The following is a 16,301-nucleotide window of genomic DNA, read 5'->3' as shown; positions in this document are numbered from 1 at the left end:
CTACAGCTGGGTTCCATGTGGCTGAGGGACTCAGCTAAATGCTACTGTGAGAGGTCCAGCCATGGGTAGGTGCACAGTAGGTGAGCCTGCCTCCTTCCGTTTCCCCAGGCTCCACAGACCTTCAGGCACAACACCAGTGGTCCATTCTGCCACTTTTCCCTCTTCTATAACTCACTGTTGTATTTTTCCAGTTTCTTCCAGATTTTGAAACATTCTGCATTTCTCCCTGGTCTTGGACATCATTGTGCACTATCGGTAACTTTCTGTTGTTTTTGGTGAAAATCTTATTGATGAAAACCTGATGACTGAGGGCAAAGAAGTAACTGTTGCCCCGACCACCTTAAATTTTTAACGAAAAGCTCAAGATTATGGATAAAAGATCTTTAAACACATACCATTCTCAGAAGACAATGGTGGTTCTGAAGACAGTATAGGACAGTCCCTGTACCTACATCACATGGGTCCATAGAGAGTGAATCTAGTGCCGTCAGAAACTACAGAAGCTCCATGTCCAAGGAGATGCCAGCCTAGCCTCACAGATGGTGAGGAAACCAGCTACATATTCCAGCACTCTGCCCCCAGGGCCTATCTAAATAAATACCTGCTGAGTATCTACACCATGAATGACAGTGTGCTACAAGCTACAGGGGGACAAAAAACCCCAACATTTTTGCACATATGAGGCCAATGGTCTGTTGAGAAGGCAGGACCCACATACACAGATTTCCAGGAGACCTGGCTTCTAGTCTAAACTAAATGAGGAAGTGCATGTATGACCTTGGGCAACTCACAGAAATTCTCTGCTCCTTGGATTCCTCATATCAGGATTTAACTAACAACACAAGGCATCATTTCTTAGGAGGCAACTGAGAGGCCCACAGGTTCAATGCAAGAGAATGAGACGAGGGGAAGCTGCCCAGGGCTGCGATTCCAGCTGGGCCTTGAGAAATGGATAGGGTTCCCGGGGAAAGGAAGGGCTGGGGAGTCCAGGAAAGGAGAGCAAAGGCCAGAACACGTATTCCATACTAATGAGATACTATGTTCACATCTGGAGAATCAAGTGTTAGCGTGATGGTGAATGAGGTGAGCCAGGAATGCCTCAGAAAATGGAGATGGGGGAAGGCGTTGAATGCCAGGCTAAAGGATTTGGCCTTTCTCCCGTTCACTGGGTTGTTAGGGGACAAGGCAAAAGAACCAGTATTTACATCAGCCAGCACATGAGTTTTGACATGGATCAACCACCTCCTCAACTCAAGCTAGGAAGCGTAGGAGTGAAGCAACTGGAATCATTATTTGCAAACCACAGGAGAGCCTGAAGGACACAACGTATCACGAGAATATCGATCGGGCAAAGGCACACACAAAGTACAGCTACAGAACTGGCATTTTCAAGCAGGAGATGGTGATAAAAGGTACAGAATGACAGAGTGTGAGAGTTCATTAACAACTCAGCTCCTGTAACTGAAAATGATGAGGGGCTATTTGTATCTCTAGGAGGTCAGACAATAAAAAGGTGAACCCCTCCAAACTCTGAGAGCAAACAAGAGAAACCTTTAACAGAAATCAGTGATTTTCAAATATCCTTGCGTGCATATGCCTAGCTACGGGAAGCGTATCACACAATTTCTGGAATACAGTTCAAATTGAAATAAAAGTCCAATTTTACAAGTGACAACATTTGCTATTGTTACTGCTTCCAAACAGATACTACAATGTGTGGAAATGAAGGAACTCGTTGGTGTTTATTTGCCTATTCAGTAGAATTTCAATTGGGCAGAATTTCACAGAAATACAGATTCAGTAACTTTTTCTGGGGATTAAAAGAAGAAAGGATTGGGAAAAGTGCCCTGGGCTTTGTTGCGGTAAAGGCAATCTGACTCATTTTTAATTTTCCATTAAAGCCCTACTTTTCAGTATAAAGCAGATGGAATCCTTATACAACTCCTTGAAAAGCTTACTATTTTTGGGTACCTCCAAGATGGAAGCTCTGAAGAAAATGAAAGTGTTTGAATTCATCAGATGAAATCCCACCAGCACATTCAAAAGGAGCAGGTACTTAGAAATCTTAAAAATACAAGGTAAGAGGTCTTTCTGTGACGGATTTCTGACCCCAGCCTCCCCCGGGCTTAGTTCCCTCTGGCTCTGGCTGATGGATGGTTTTTTGCCACTTCAACAGCCAGCTCCCCCCACTGTGGCTGAGTCACTGTGCTTCTTCATGCCTCGTCTTTCAGAAGCTGCCTCCCCAATGGCTCCATCCTCAGGGCCATTCTCATATACAGGAAAGATGTCAGTGTTCAACCCTGGCCACCCCATACCTCCTGAGTCAGAACTGGGCCTGGGACTATGCATTCTCTAAGACCCTCAGAGGACAGTCATGCAACCACGGCCCCAAAGCTCTTTCCGTATCATGAGATAAGGCCTGGTTAGACATATCCTGTTTGTCTTTCTGCCAGAGTGGATGGTAGAAACAAGAGGGTGATCTTTACTGTGTGTGGACTGTGAGGTACTGGGCTGGGAGGCGGAGGGCACTGCCTCTAGCCTGCGGTTTATAATCTTGTTTGAGAGTTGGAACAAATTTAGTGTTAAGAGCATTGATTCTGGAGCCAGACTGACTGTCTGGGTTCAGACCCCAGCTCTGCTTACTAGTTGTGTGACCCTGACCAAATCACTTCACCTCTAGGCCTCAGTTTCCCCATCTATCAAATGGGAATAATAACGACAGTACCTCATGGAATACTGCTGGGTGTTCAGCTGGCAAATCAACCACGAATAAGACACAGCCCCTGACTTGAAAGAGCTCCCAAGTCAGGGAAAAAGACCAGTGTCTTCCCACTGTCCGACCCAGCTGACTCCACTCTGCCTTAGAAGTCAGGCTGCGATGAGGGTGATGATGAGGCAGTAACCAAGTGCCATGGGAGCCCAGAGACAGGACCAAAGGGGGGCTTCCCAGAAGGTTAAGTCTTGAGTGGAGCCACAGAAGGAGTGGGGCTTCCCTGGGGGCAAAGGTACCTTTGTATCCCCCAAAACCTAACACAGAAGTAACAGCAATGCAAAGGCAAGGGGAGGCTTGAGAGTACGCAGGGAACGAAGAACCACAGCTTTGGAGCAAAAGCAGGTGCAAGTTTGGGAACCAGACACACCTGGCTTCACTAGTAATTAGCCGTGTGACAATGGGCAAGTTACTTTACCTTTCTGAGCCTCAATCTTCCCATTTGACCCTGCCTCATCGAGTTGTTATAACTAAGTAAATTACTGTATGTAAAGCACTTAAGGCCTCTGGGATTCAATAACAAAGGTAGCTATGATTATTTTTCTGGTATATTTAGGGAGAGGTGAGTGGCTGTGGGGTGCTAAGTGCTTTTTTACACTATCACAGAGGGCAATACAGGTCAGAAATAAGTAGTCCTCAGGAAAGGCCTTCTGAATTCAAATCAGCAATGGGCTAAGACTTTCCCACACCTTATTTTTTTTCTCCCCCAAACACAGTTAATGGGTGCTCAGTACTCATTTGCTCAAACCAGCGGGTGCTGCCTAAGGTCACGGGTGGACAGAGGCACAACAGGTGATGATCTCTGCATCCAAAGAAGACCCAGCAACAGGACTCCAGTCTGCTTCACAGCCTGAGCAAGACACGACGCAGGTCATTCTGGAAGCAGGCTGAGACGAGAGGGAAAACGCTCTCATCCAAACGAGAGCTCTCCAACTCAGGGCCTTACAAACGTTGTTAAACTTTCATGAGTCACTTAGCATTATCTTTTCTTCCCACGTTTTTATTAGACCATAAATCCAGTTCAATTTATATCCTTCCAGGATTACTGTGTTCTAATCAAGTCCAGAGCGCCACTTACTCCGAAGTTGTCTGAACTACATGTCACCCACGTCCATTTGGATAATACCGTTCAGGCTTCTCATGTGTTTTAGTAGCCAAAAATTAGATTTGCTCAACTAGAAACACGGAAAAAAATTACTTTCCTCTAAATAACCCAAATCACCTTTTTTTCATAGGAACCAAGTGCATGAAACTCGTAACTCACGGGGCTTTTTCCTATTCTGCAGTTTATTCTACCTTCAGAAAGTCACGATGACATTCTGAAGTCAAACTCAAGGGATGCACATTGAAAATAGGTTAAAACTCTGGTTATCTGACTAAAACAAAGATATCCTTTTATAGGGCTAACTTCAAAGTACTTTTATGTTTTCTACTGAAGAATAAAAAAGGTTCTGCATTTCTTAAGAAGACTTGCTAAAAATGCTATTTTCCATCATACTATTTCAACTAATTTCCTATGTTTTCCAATAATTCTTGATTCAGAACTGACAATCATCCACATCTCTTTCTAAAATATTCAAAATGTCCTTTTCTGCACAGAATACATTTTTTTTTTTGTGGTACACGGGCCTCTCACCGCCGTGGCCTCTCCCGTTGCGGAGCACAGGCTCCGGACGCGCAGGCTCAGCGGCCATGGCTCACGGGCCCAGCCGCTCCGCGGCATGTGGGATCTTCCCGGACCAGGGCACGAACCCGTGTCCCCTGCATATGTGTCAGATGTACACATGTTACGTGTATATGTATGTATCTACATATATACACACATGAACCACAGCAGCAAACACACAGCTTTTCTATGTGTGGGGTACTATTCTGAGCACTTTACATGTATTAATTATGGACTCCGCACAGCAAACCTTTGAGGTAGGAACTATTAACTCCATTATAAAGGTGACGAAAGGGAGGCACAGAGAGCTTAGGTAACTGGGTCCAGCTCACACAGCTGGAAGGGGTCAGACCAGAACCACACCCCGAGTCCATGCTCCTGACCACAGCCCTCACCTGAGCTGAAAGGGTTGAAACCTGGCTTTAAGTGGTGACTGCCACCTTGGCACTTAGCCACTCGGGGCCTCATTTTTCCTCATAAGTAAAATGGACGTGCTGGACTACATGATCTCTAAGTCCCTTACTATTCAACTGCCTACAAGATACTTCGACTGGAAAGTCCAAAGTATCCATGATAAAGTCATCATTTAAACACCCACTCCCTGCTGCTTTTACTGCATTGCTTGTCTGCATGTCTTTCTCCACCTAATTCCCAAGGACCCCCCTCTGCCTCTCCCCTCAGACAATATGCTATCTAACCCTCTCTTATTCTGTCTCTTTGGCTCCATCCCCACTTCCGTGCAGCACCTCATCTATGGCTCATCTGAGTTTCCACAACTACCTTCCCTGCATCTGTCTTGACCACCTCTGGCCATCAGCCCCCAGTGTGGCCAGATGGATCTTTATAAAACAAATCAGACCAAAGTGGCACCTCTACTTACAACTCTTAAATGGCATTCCTGACATTTAAGTACTCTTCCACCAGCCCCATCTTCTCCCTCTGTCCATCTCTCTACCACCCTCACCCACCCTGAACGACTTGCAGTTTCCTAAAAAGTCTGTGCACCTGCTTTCTGGGCTGCTCCTTCTGGGGCCTTCCCACAACACTCAACTGGCCAATTCCTCCTCTGGCCTTCTCTGTCTCGCCACCCCATTTTCCCACCTCTCTGTGGAGTTCATGCTCTCTTGCGGACCCCTAGAATCACGGCAGTTACCACAGTGGTCAGAGACTTCCTCGTGCAGTTCCTTGGGCCAGGATTGTAACTCTTCGTCTCTGAAGCATCTAGTTCAATGTCTGGCAAGTGGTAGATACAATGAATGAATGTTGCTGGATGAGTAAATATGTAGGACGATTCACAAATTCTTACAGACCTATCTGTGGGACACACAAGGACCCAGCTGAAAATAAAGAATCACACAGAGTAAAAGTATTTCCAGTATCAACATGCTTTGCTTTCCCATTTTTTAATTTATTTTTTTTATTTCCTAGGTGAGCAATAAATGAGGGTCTAAAATGGAAAGCATGGTGGTAGAAATGGACATTTTTTTTTATTTAAACATAAAGTTATATTTCCCAACAACCAAAAGTATCAATTGCCAAAGCATTTACGCCACCCCCCTTTATGGCATGTAACACATTTTAATCAATATCATCATTATATCCATAGTTAGTATTTTGCATATTGCCTCATGGCTAAGAGCAAGGGCTTTGAAACCAAACTAACTGGGCCTGAATCCTGACTCTACCACTTACTGGCCATGTATGATCTTGAGTTAGTTATTTAACCTCCCTTGCTTCAAATGCTCATCTGTAAAATGGGGATTGTAAGTGAAACTACTTCATATCATTATTGTTTTTAATTGAAGTATAGTTGATTTACAATTTATATTAGTTTCAGGTGTTCATACCATTATTGCTACGATTAGAGCTTAAACAGTGCTTGACACATAGTAAATACTCAATAAAAGTAGTTATTATGTATTATTTTTATCTCCTCTAGCAGACTAAGCTGAACAGAGAGAACACAGCAGAAGTATTCATTTTCATAATCCTATCTCCCAGTGCCTTGCACACAATAACATACTGGCCAATGTTTGCAGAACAGATGAATATAATAAACTGTTTATAGCAAAAACATGTGCATAACTAAGTATGATGACTAGTACAGACAGAATTGCTCCTGGGAAGGCCTGTGGAGAACACGGATTATCCAGAACACTAGCAGTTCACCCCGCTCCTGGAGGTCTGGGAGCTCACTTAACTCCACGGAAGATGCAGGGCTCACAGTCACCAACTCAGGGTATCTGCGGGATGGAGGGGACCCGGGGGGACTGAAGAGCTGGGCAGATGAGGCTCCCTTCCCATGAACATGGCCTGGGGCAAGAAATTTCTCCTCTCAAGTCTGTTTAATTTCCTCTTCCAATTAGAGAAGGTATGACTGTGATTTCTAAAGACCCGCTTAGCCACTTGGGGAGTCTATAAAATCAGCAGATAAAAATCTTGGCCAACAAAGGTGCTACTGGAGAGCCACATCAAAGTCAGCACAGGAGCCATCAGGTCACTGTATTACAGGAAATTACTGGGTGGGAACTGGCCACTAGAACCGACAAAAAGCAAGGTTTTGGGAAACAGGTTTAAAATGAGAAGGTCAGAACTTATAAAATCAAAGGTACAAGACAATGATGGGTACAGGCTCTAGGTTACCATTTAATTCTCATCAGCCTACAAACTTCTTGAGGGCAACGACTGTGCCTTGTTGAGAGGCAGTATATGGCAAAGCTCCTGGCCCAAAATACATTTCTTCTTGAACTTTTTTCTGGTCACATGGCTTAACTATATTTCCCAGGCTCCCTTGCAGTTAAATGTGGCCATATAACTAGCCCTCAAGTAAAGTATGTAAGTAGAAGTGATGGGTGTCATTTCCAGGCCTAGGCATTTAAAAAGTCGGTACATCCCCTCTATTCCCTCTTTTGTCCTTCTGCCAGCTGAAAGCAGGTTACAATGGAGTGCTATGGGATGGGAGAACTTGGGGTCCAGAATCACTGCATGGAAGAAAGCCACCCACTGATCAGAAATACCCATTTTGAATTATTACATGAGGAATAATAAACGTCTATTGCTTTTGAGGCATTATATTTTTGCAGGCCTATTTGTTACAGCTGTTAACAGTAGCCTAATTAATCCAAGTGCTTAGCACATACCAAAGACCTAGCTCACACTTGCTGAAACAAGATAAATAAGACCAGGTTCCTTCTTCCAATGTGTTGCTCAAACTAATGCTGGAAATAGACATGTGCCAGCTGCTGAGGTATGAAAACAAAATTGGATGCATGGTGATTTGTTTGAAGGTGAAAAGATGGAGAAAGCATCCCAGAGTAGAAGACTTTTCAGCTGGGCTCTAGGTTTAACGGGACCCAAGCAAATCAGGTGGGGTTGGAGATTCCAGACCCAGGAGAAAGCATAGAATAAAACTGCAGAAAGCAGAGTATGCGTTTGTTCACATTCAACCTCATCATTCTCTTGAACTCGGTCAACAGAGCGCAAGTTTATTGTGCACTGACTTTCTTTCCTGGGTCTGGCATCAAACAAACAAACCATTGTTTTTGTTTTTTTTTTTTTTTTTTTACAGTACGCTCATTAATCCTTTTGCTTTTTTTTAATATAAAAAGTTTCAAGATGGATGTCCTTAGAAAGTGCAGAAGTAAATGTTTAATGAACCATAACAACTCTTTTCTAATAAAATTCTTGAAGAACATGAGACAGTTCTATTACTTATAATAGTCAAAGAGCCATGCTCTTAGGAATCAATGGGTTCAACCTAAGTTTTGACATTATTGATTAGGGATGTAATAGTCACTGGCTTACAAAATGGAACATTAAGCCCCCAGATTTACATTTATATTTCCTCTTTAAGAGGAACATCAGTAGATGGTTTAAGAGATCAGTCAAAAGATTCTCTACATCCTTCGATCATAGCTAAGTGCCTCCAAAACCTGAGATAGTTACCAAAACCACTTCCTCCAAAAATCTGTGAGTCCCTTCATCTGAAAGCACAGTACCCATGGGGCAGGGACTCGGGAGAAAGCACAAAGGGTGGAAAGTATTACAGTCAACTTGGTGGTGAGAGGAAGGATGTGGGCGTCTGAAGGCTACCCTGAAGCAGGGAAGAGACACAGTCTCCAGTGGTCTTCCAAATACCAATTTAGTGCTGTGTTAGCAATGTCCCCAGGAGCTTGTTTAAATATAAGGGTAAAACAATTACTAGGCAGACAAGACTTCATTTCAAAAGACTTCAGTACTCCTTAGACTTGAGAGAAGAAGCAAGTTAGGCTGCCTCACTCCTAGCAAACATCAATTTAACTCTCTTTCAGAAACAAAAGTCTCCTTCCCCCATACCAATTTATCCTACCCCCTACGATGAGAGGGGGTTGAAACTGGGTGGGGGAGGGTGCTACCTTGAAAGTAAAGCAACTCTTCAGACAGCTGAAATCATTTCCCCCTTAAATCTAAGAAATACTGCAGCTGCCAGTCAACACTACCGGTCCATGAATACAGCAAAATGCCAGCACCTGCCACCCTGCATCTGGGGCCTTTTATTTTTTGGTAAATGTGGCAGGAAAGACTCTCAGAGAGAAGATCAACTGCTTTATCTGAGAAAAAGGGAAGCCCCAGGGAAAAGAAACAAGAAGCATCGCGCCCATCCTTGGGTACTTTGTGCGTCTCCTCTCTGTGCACTGAAAGGGCTCTTTGTGTCTCACACACACACACACACACACACACACACACACACACAGCCGGCGAGTCTGTGTGATTTATTGGGGGGAGGAGGGGCAAGAAGGGTGATTTTATTATCCCTCTTCTCACTCAGTCCCAGCAAATCTCTGCCTGGGCCCAAGCTCGGTGGCCTCTTTCTGGCTCAGTCCCCTCCGCCTGTGGGCGCAGATAAGAGAGGGGAGGCGACCAAACAAAAACAGTCATCGATCTAAGGAAGTCGAGAGGAAATCCAGCGAGCAGGGAAGGGAGGAGAAAGGAGCCTAAGGGAGCAGGAGGAATGTGGGGGTCAGAGGAAGAGGAGCTACGGCTCCAGCACGGGGGACTGGGGACGGGTGGGTGGTGGCACAGGAAGAGTGGAGGGGAGGATGGGGGAAGTGCAAGGGACGTGCCAGAAATAGGCAGGAGGATGCGATGGGGAAGGCGACGGCCGCAAGAGGAGGAGGCCGAGAGGTGGAGGAGTGGGGCAGGGATGGAGTGGGGTGGGGAGGGAAGCAGCACTGGGCTTCAATTATTAAGTGATTACATCATCCCTGACATTAAAACAACACACACAGCCCGGGTCCCCGCGGGGGGCCCCGAAAAGAGGGCGGGGGCGGAGTCTGGGCCAGCCTAGCCCCGAAGCCAATTCCTATTCACAGCCGGCGCCCGCGAGGAAATGCGCCCCCCATGCCTGAGCTACCTCGGGGCCGCACCCCGCAGAGGTGTCCTCCAGCGCGACCACAGGAAGACTCCGAGCGGGACCAACTCCCCGGCAGCCCAGCGGGGCGCCCGGGAGACGGCGGTGGCCCAGAGACTGCAGCGCTGGGCCCCGCGGCGGGGGCGGCGCTGCGCGGGGGCGCCGGCGGCCGGCGTCTCCGCAGCATCCCCGCAGCCCCGCGGCGCATCCGCGGCCGCTTACCTGCGCTGCGCTCAGGCTCCGGAGCCCATTCACATGGTCCTCTCCCCGCCCTCCTCCGGCGCGGCCGAAGCGCCTCCGGTGGTTCCTCGGCGGGCCCGGGAGCCGGTGGGCCTTCTGAGAGTGCCCAGGGGGCGGCGCCGGGTGTCCCCGGCCCGGCGGCCGGATCCCTCCCAGGCGCGGGCGGCGGCTTTGTGTGAGCCTGGGAAGCCCTCGGTGCTCGGCTTGAAGCGCCGCGCGCCCGGACGGCGGTGGACGCGCGGCTCCGAGTGCAGCCTCTCCTCTGCTCCCGCGGCCGGTCGGCGGTCGGGTCTCGACGGCCTTCGGCTCGCGGCGACCCCTCCTCCTCTCCCGCGGCAGCCCCCTCCCCGCCGGCTCCGCTCCTGACAGATGGCGCAACTGCAACTACGCGCAGCCGCTGCCGCGGCTGCTCGCAGCTACTCGCGTTGATGCTCCAGCCCCTCCAGCCCCAGCGGGGAGCGAGGAGGGGGCGGGCCGCACCGCGAGAGTGGCAGGCTTCGCTGCCCTATCAACGGGCCCCTCGGGCGTTTGGGGGCGGGGGCGGGGTGGCGATGGGTGGGGCCACCGAGTGGGTGGAGCGCTTCTGTAACGTCGGGCATCCTGGCTTGCTAGCGGTGTAAGGTGTGAGGGGAATGCGAGATTGCAGGAGTTGTGTGTGTGTGTTTTTAAGGTTTATGTGGACTTGGGATAGTGGGTTAGGGTGAGGAAAGAAGAGGGTGTGAGCTGCAGTTTCTGCTTTGCGGAAGATTGCAGCCGCCACTGCAGAAAGGCATCTGCCATTCCCTCAAAACCATGGGAACCTGCCTCGAGAAAGGGCTATCTTGCCTTTCTAGTGTCTTTTCATTTGAAGGTGGGAGAATAAACTGGAAAAGTGTTAGGGTGATGAAATTGTTTTCTCTGGTCAAACTGAAGAGTGCGGAGTATATATATCTACAAGAAAAACTCTGCAGGAAGTATTACGGAAATGGGGGTAGGGGGTGGAGAGGGCAGGCGGCGACTGAGAAATCTGCAATCACAGAGTAGAGGTTTATTTGCATAGTTTTTTCCAAAATCATGTTTAATTGTAGCCGTTGGTTGTCTTTGGTTTCTCATGACATTCAGCCTTCCCATGTTGTTTTCCCTTCTCTAAATCTGAGCTTTTGCTCAGATTTTCCTTGATGGAAATAATAGCTGGTTTAGTATACAGTTGAGAGCGCATCAGTCTTTATTTCCTATTCAGCTTTTCTATGGCAGGATGTAACTTCATTAAAAAAAAAACAAAAAAAAAGGTCAGCTTCCTGATTTTCTTTATAGGTAATTCCTGTTTACTGAAAGTTCCACTTTAAGGCATACTCGGATTCATTCTCCTTGATGATTTTGGCAAGAACCCTACCTTGCTCCCTCAGCAAAATCTGATGTTCTGAGAAATATAAGTGGATTGGCTTCTGCTTCTATGCTCAAAATCTATATTACCTTTCCTGCCCACTGATTTTTTTAACTGTAGTTTTAAAATAGCAGTCACTTTTGTTGCCTTTTTTCTTTTTGGTACACAGTACTTTTTTTTTTTTTAGCTAAGAGAGATATTTATATAGAAACTTTCCCCTTGAGAAATCTGTGTAATATTAGTTTTTTGTTAATTAATCTTTTTGGAGTATAGTTGATTTACAATGTTGTGTTAGTTTCTGTTGTACAGCAAAGCGCACCAGTTATACATATACATATATCCACTTTTTTTTAGAGTTTATTCCCATATAGGTTGTTACAGAGTATTGAGTAGAGTTCCCTGTGCTATGTACACAGTACATTTTAAAGTTGCTAACATTTATTAATCCCAGTTTTATGGGTGAGGAAACTGAGGACAAGAGAAATTAATAACTAAACTCAAGGTGATTGTCTAGGGTGGTTACTGGCAATTTTTTCTTCCTTAAATAAAATGTTAAATGAAATCTGGTTTAAATTATGTGTTGATGATTCATTCCATAGTCCCAAGAAATGGAACCACAACTAGGACTAGAAGATTTCCATATAAGAGAATGCCAACTTTATCTAGCCAAGAATTGTTTATCTCAAGAGAATGGGCTCCTCTTCGTCAGTACTAGGCTGCCGTGGCTGTCCTAGGTTTATTTGGATTGGGATGAAGAGGCAATTGTCTAGAGCAATGATTCTCAAACCTTAGCTTGTATCAGAATTACCAGAAGGGACTTGTTAAAACACAGATTGGTGGCCTCCACCCCCAGAGGGTCTGATTCAGTAGATTTGGAATGGAGCCCAAGAATGTGCACTTCTAACAGTTCCCAGGTGATGCTGATGCTCCTGGTCTGGGTACCAGACCTTGAGAACCACTGGTCTAGAACCAGGCTGTCCAGTGTGGTAACTACTAGCCACACATGGCTCTTAAGTACTTGAAATGTACTTGAGTATTTGAAACGTGGCTAGGGCAAATTTAAATGTGCTGTAAGGGCTTCCCTGGTGGCGCAGTGGTTGAGAGTCTGCCTGCCGATGCAGGGGAGGCGGGTTGGTGCCCCGGTCCGGGAAGATCCCCCATGCCGCGGAGCGACTGGGCCCGTGAGCCATGGCCGCTGAGCCTGCGCCTCCGGATCCTGTGCTCCGCAACGGGAGAGGCCACAACAGTGAGAGGCCCGTGTACCGCAAAAAAAAAAAAAAAAATGTGCTGTAAAGGTAAAAGACATACTGGATTTCAAAGATTTAGCATTAAAAAAAGAAATGTAAAACATCTAATTGAGTTTTATATTAACTACATGTTAAGATGTTAATAGTCTAAATGTATTGTGCTAAATAAAATATTAAAGTTAATTTCACATATTTCTTTTAACTTTTTTAGGTATCTACTAGAGAATTTAAAACAGCATATGTGGCTCACATTATATTTCTACTGGACAGCACTGGTGTAGGTTGTTTCTGATTCCAGCTCCACAGTGCACACTGTTGAGAGCACCTTGATGGGGCAAATCATTTATCTTTTCTGGTCCTTAGTGTTCTCATATGTAAAGTGGGGATATAGTAAAACTGATCTGACGCATTCTACGTGTTTGAAGACTAAATGGACATGGAAGCGTACCTTCCTCCTTTTTAAAGATAAAGTGTCATGTACTCTCAGAAAAACCACTCTCAAAAACCACTCTTAAAACCACTTTATCTTAAAGATAAAGTGTCATGTACTCTCAGAAAAACCACGTGCAATTCCATGTGAGATTCAATTTGTCTTACATAAAATCTGGAGTAGGTGGTGTGAGGCATCTCATTGTTTATGGTTTCTTCAAGAGGAGTCACTTTTTAGCATCTGTAACTCTAAAAGCTTCTTGATCTAACTAGTGGACAAAAGGAAGAGACAATGCAATTAAAATGACAGATTAACCTGCTCCTATCAAGACTTCATCCTGTTTTTGTAATTCTTTCCTTGCCTACCTTTTTATCTGTTGCCCTTCTTAAATGTGTATTTAAATGGATTTGGCCTCCTAGGAGGATTAGCTAATGGTCTGAACAAATATATAGAGTACTGTGAAAGATTTGGATGCTGTTCTCCATTTTGATCTACTGTGCTGGTGTCTACACAGACCTTGATTAAAGAACTGTGACACTGTCCCTAGCCTTCCAGAGATAAGTCGTATTGTCCTCTACGCCCCCAGTTCTGTCTTCTTATGGAAAGCTTTTAATATACAAACTAGAATATAGGCATTGTTCTAGAAATTCTCTTTGATTTGACTGGTACTGCTGCTTTTTCTATTTCTTTCACCTTAAATTTTCCTATTTCTATCTGGGCTTTATTTTGTCTCAGCTTAATTTCTTATTCTCTTGCTTTTAAAGTAACATTTTCCTCATTTTTAATTTTACTAGTTAAAATATTTTCTTGCTTTATAATTACATTTCAGTTTTAATCTTCTCTTAAATGTTAACAGCAACACATATAGCAAGGGTAAGAATCCTTAATATAGAGTGCTGACAAATCAACAAGAAAGTAAAGATGAACACTTTAATTAAAAACACATGAAAAGGAAATGCATTTTCCCCCCCCCAAATGGCCAGTAAACATGAAAGAGATTTAACACTACCTGTAACCAAAGCAATGCAAAGATATAGTTTTCTCAACTCCCTAGTTGGCCAAAGACATAAAAGAATGTAGGGAAATGGATACCTACACTGCTAGTGGGAGTGTTAATTGGTATATCATTTCCAGAGGACAACTTAGTAACGTTTATGAAAAGCCCTTTAAAAAGCATATACCTTAAGTCCATTCTCTACATCTGCATCTCTATTCCTGTCCTACCCCTAGGTTCTTCAGAACCATTTTTTTTGTTTTCAGATTCCATATATATGTGTTAGCATACGGTATTTGTTTTTCTCTTTCTGACATACTTCATTTAAGGACACGGGGAGGGGGAAGGGTAAGCTGGGATGAAGTGAGAGAGTGATATGGACATATATACACTACCAAATGTAAAATAGATAGCTAGTGGGAAGCAGCTGCACAGCACTGGGAGATCAGCTTGGTGCTTGTGACCACCTAGAAGGGTGGGTTATAGAGGGTGGGAGAGAGATGCAAGAGGGAGGGGATATGGTGATATATGTGTACGTATAGCTGATTCACTTTGTGATACAGCAGAAACTAACACACCATTGTAAAGCAATTATACTCCAATAAAGATGTTAAGAAAAAATATATATATATATATACCTTTGACCCAGCAATTCTACTTCTGGGAAAGAATGGAACAAGTTTGCAAAGATATACCTGTGATGCAAGTAACTGGAACACTGTTTATCATAGTGAAAAATTGAGAAAAGCCTGTTAATAAGGGATTTGGTGTGTAAACTATGCTATGTAATAGAACACTACACAGCCATAAAAATGAAGATGATGCCATTTATTTATGTAGAAAGATTTTCACAATAAAGTGTTAAGAGAAAAAACTGAACAACAAATTAGTATGCATGCATGTGTGTATATATATATATATGTATGCTTATACATGTATTTTCCATTATTTTAAAATTTATCTACATAGGTAAATTTTCATAGAAAGAAAAGTATGCAAATACATACTTAAAAATGTTAACAGTGATTTTCTCCAAGTTATCAGATTATAGGTTATCTTTGTTTTTTATCTTTTCTAATTTTCCGAACTTTTTGCATTGGGCACTTATTATTTGTCAACAGAAGAAACTAAAAATAAAACTTAAAAAACTTTTTTCTTTCTTTGCTACTATAATTTTCCCTTTTCTCTTCCTCCTCTTCTCTGTTCTTCTTCCTTCCTTTTGAAGAATTCTTGCCACAGAGGTGGTATCTAGGAGAATCTTCCCGCCAGGGCTGGGAGGGTTGGAGGCTTTCTGCTCCCATCTGCCCACAACTACTGTTCTAGCTACTGGTGAGCCTCTTGGGACTTGTAAAAATGATTCTCCAAAAACTTAACTTTGAAAGCAGGAGACCCCTGGGAAACTGGTCCCAGGGCTAACCTCTCTGTACCCTGACACCTGGTTTACTGTGAAACTCTTGCTTCTGACATCTCATGCCATCAAGTTCTAATAGAAAGAACTACATATTTTAAAATCCACAGGACTTCCCATGGTGCAGTGGTTAAGAATCCGCCTGTCAATGCAGAAGACACAGTTTCGAGCCCTGGTCCAGGAAGACCCCATATGCCGCGGAGCAACTAAGCCCGTGCACCACAACTACTGAGCCTGCGCTCTAGAGCCCTCAAGCCACAACTGCTGAGCCCATGTGCCACAACTACTGAAGCCCGCGTGCCTAGAGCCCGTGTTCCTCAACAAGTGAAGCCACCGCAATGAGGAGCCCACGCACCGCAATGAAGAGTAGCCCCTGCTCGCTGCAACTAGAGAAAGCCTGTGCGTGGCAACAAAGACCCAACGCAGCCAAAAATAAATAAATTAAAAATAATAATAATAAAATAAAATCCATGATGTCTAGATCATAGCCAATAGATTTAGGGTATATTGGGTCCACAGCATGCCATGAGCCAGCAGGAGATGGTCCTGGGAAAATCTCATGTGGGAAGGGAAGGACCCTCCGTACCACATCCAGCCTCAGATCAGGAGAGGGTAGGGGCAGGTGGTGTTAAACCTTCCTCTGGAAGAGACCACACCCAACTTCTGAGGCTGGGATTCTGGCACTACTTTCACACTAGCTCTCTTGTAAAATTTTGTCCAAACTGGACAGTTGCTCCTCTTGGTGGGGCCTTTTGGTATGTGTCTCTCCAGCCCCCTTCCCTCTTAAAAAGGTG

The 16,301-nt window shown here is 44.8% G+C and overlaps 1 protein-coding gene across 4 annotated transcripts in view; it reads right to left on the bottom strand.

Annotated features, from left to right (window-relative positions):
- Positions 1-16,301, bottom strand: part of FYN (FYN proto-oncogene, Src family tyrosine kinase) — a 276,852-nt gene that overhangs the window by 199,794 nt on the left and 60,757 nt on the right. For 3 of the 4 annotated variants that reach the window (XM_012539555.3, XM_004264712.4, XM_012539558.3), the window contains exon 1: positions 10,048-10,187. The exons of the other annotated variant lie outside the window; for it this stretch is intronic. The gene's annotated coding sequence lies outside the window, so the exon portion shown is untranslated. Of the gene's footprint in view, positions 1-10,047; positions 10,188-16,301 lie in introns of those variants that run through there. 4 annotated transcript variants of the gene reach the window in all.

Source organism: Orcinus orca, chromosome 12, assembly GCF_937001465.1.
Source record: "Orcinus orca chromosome 12, mOrcOrc1.1, whole genome shotgun sequence".
Taxonomy (NCBI): Eukaryota; Metazoa; Chordata; class Mammalia; order Artiodactyla; family Delphinidae; genus Orcinus; species Orcinus orca.
Note: the sequence above shows the minus strand (reverse complement) of the source record. Positions and strands in the feature narration are given on the sequence as shown.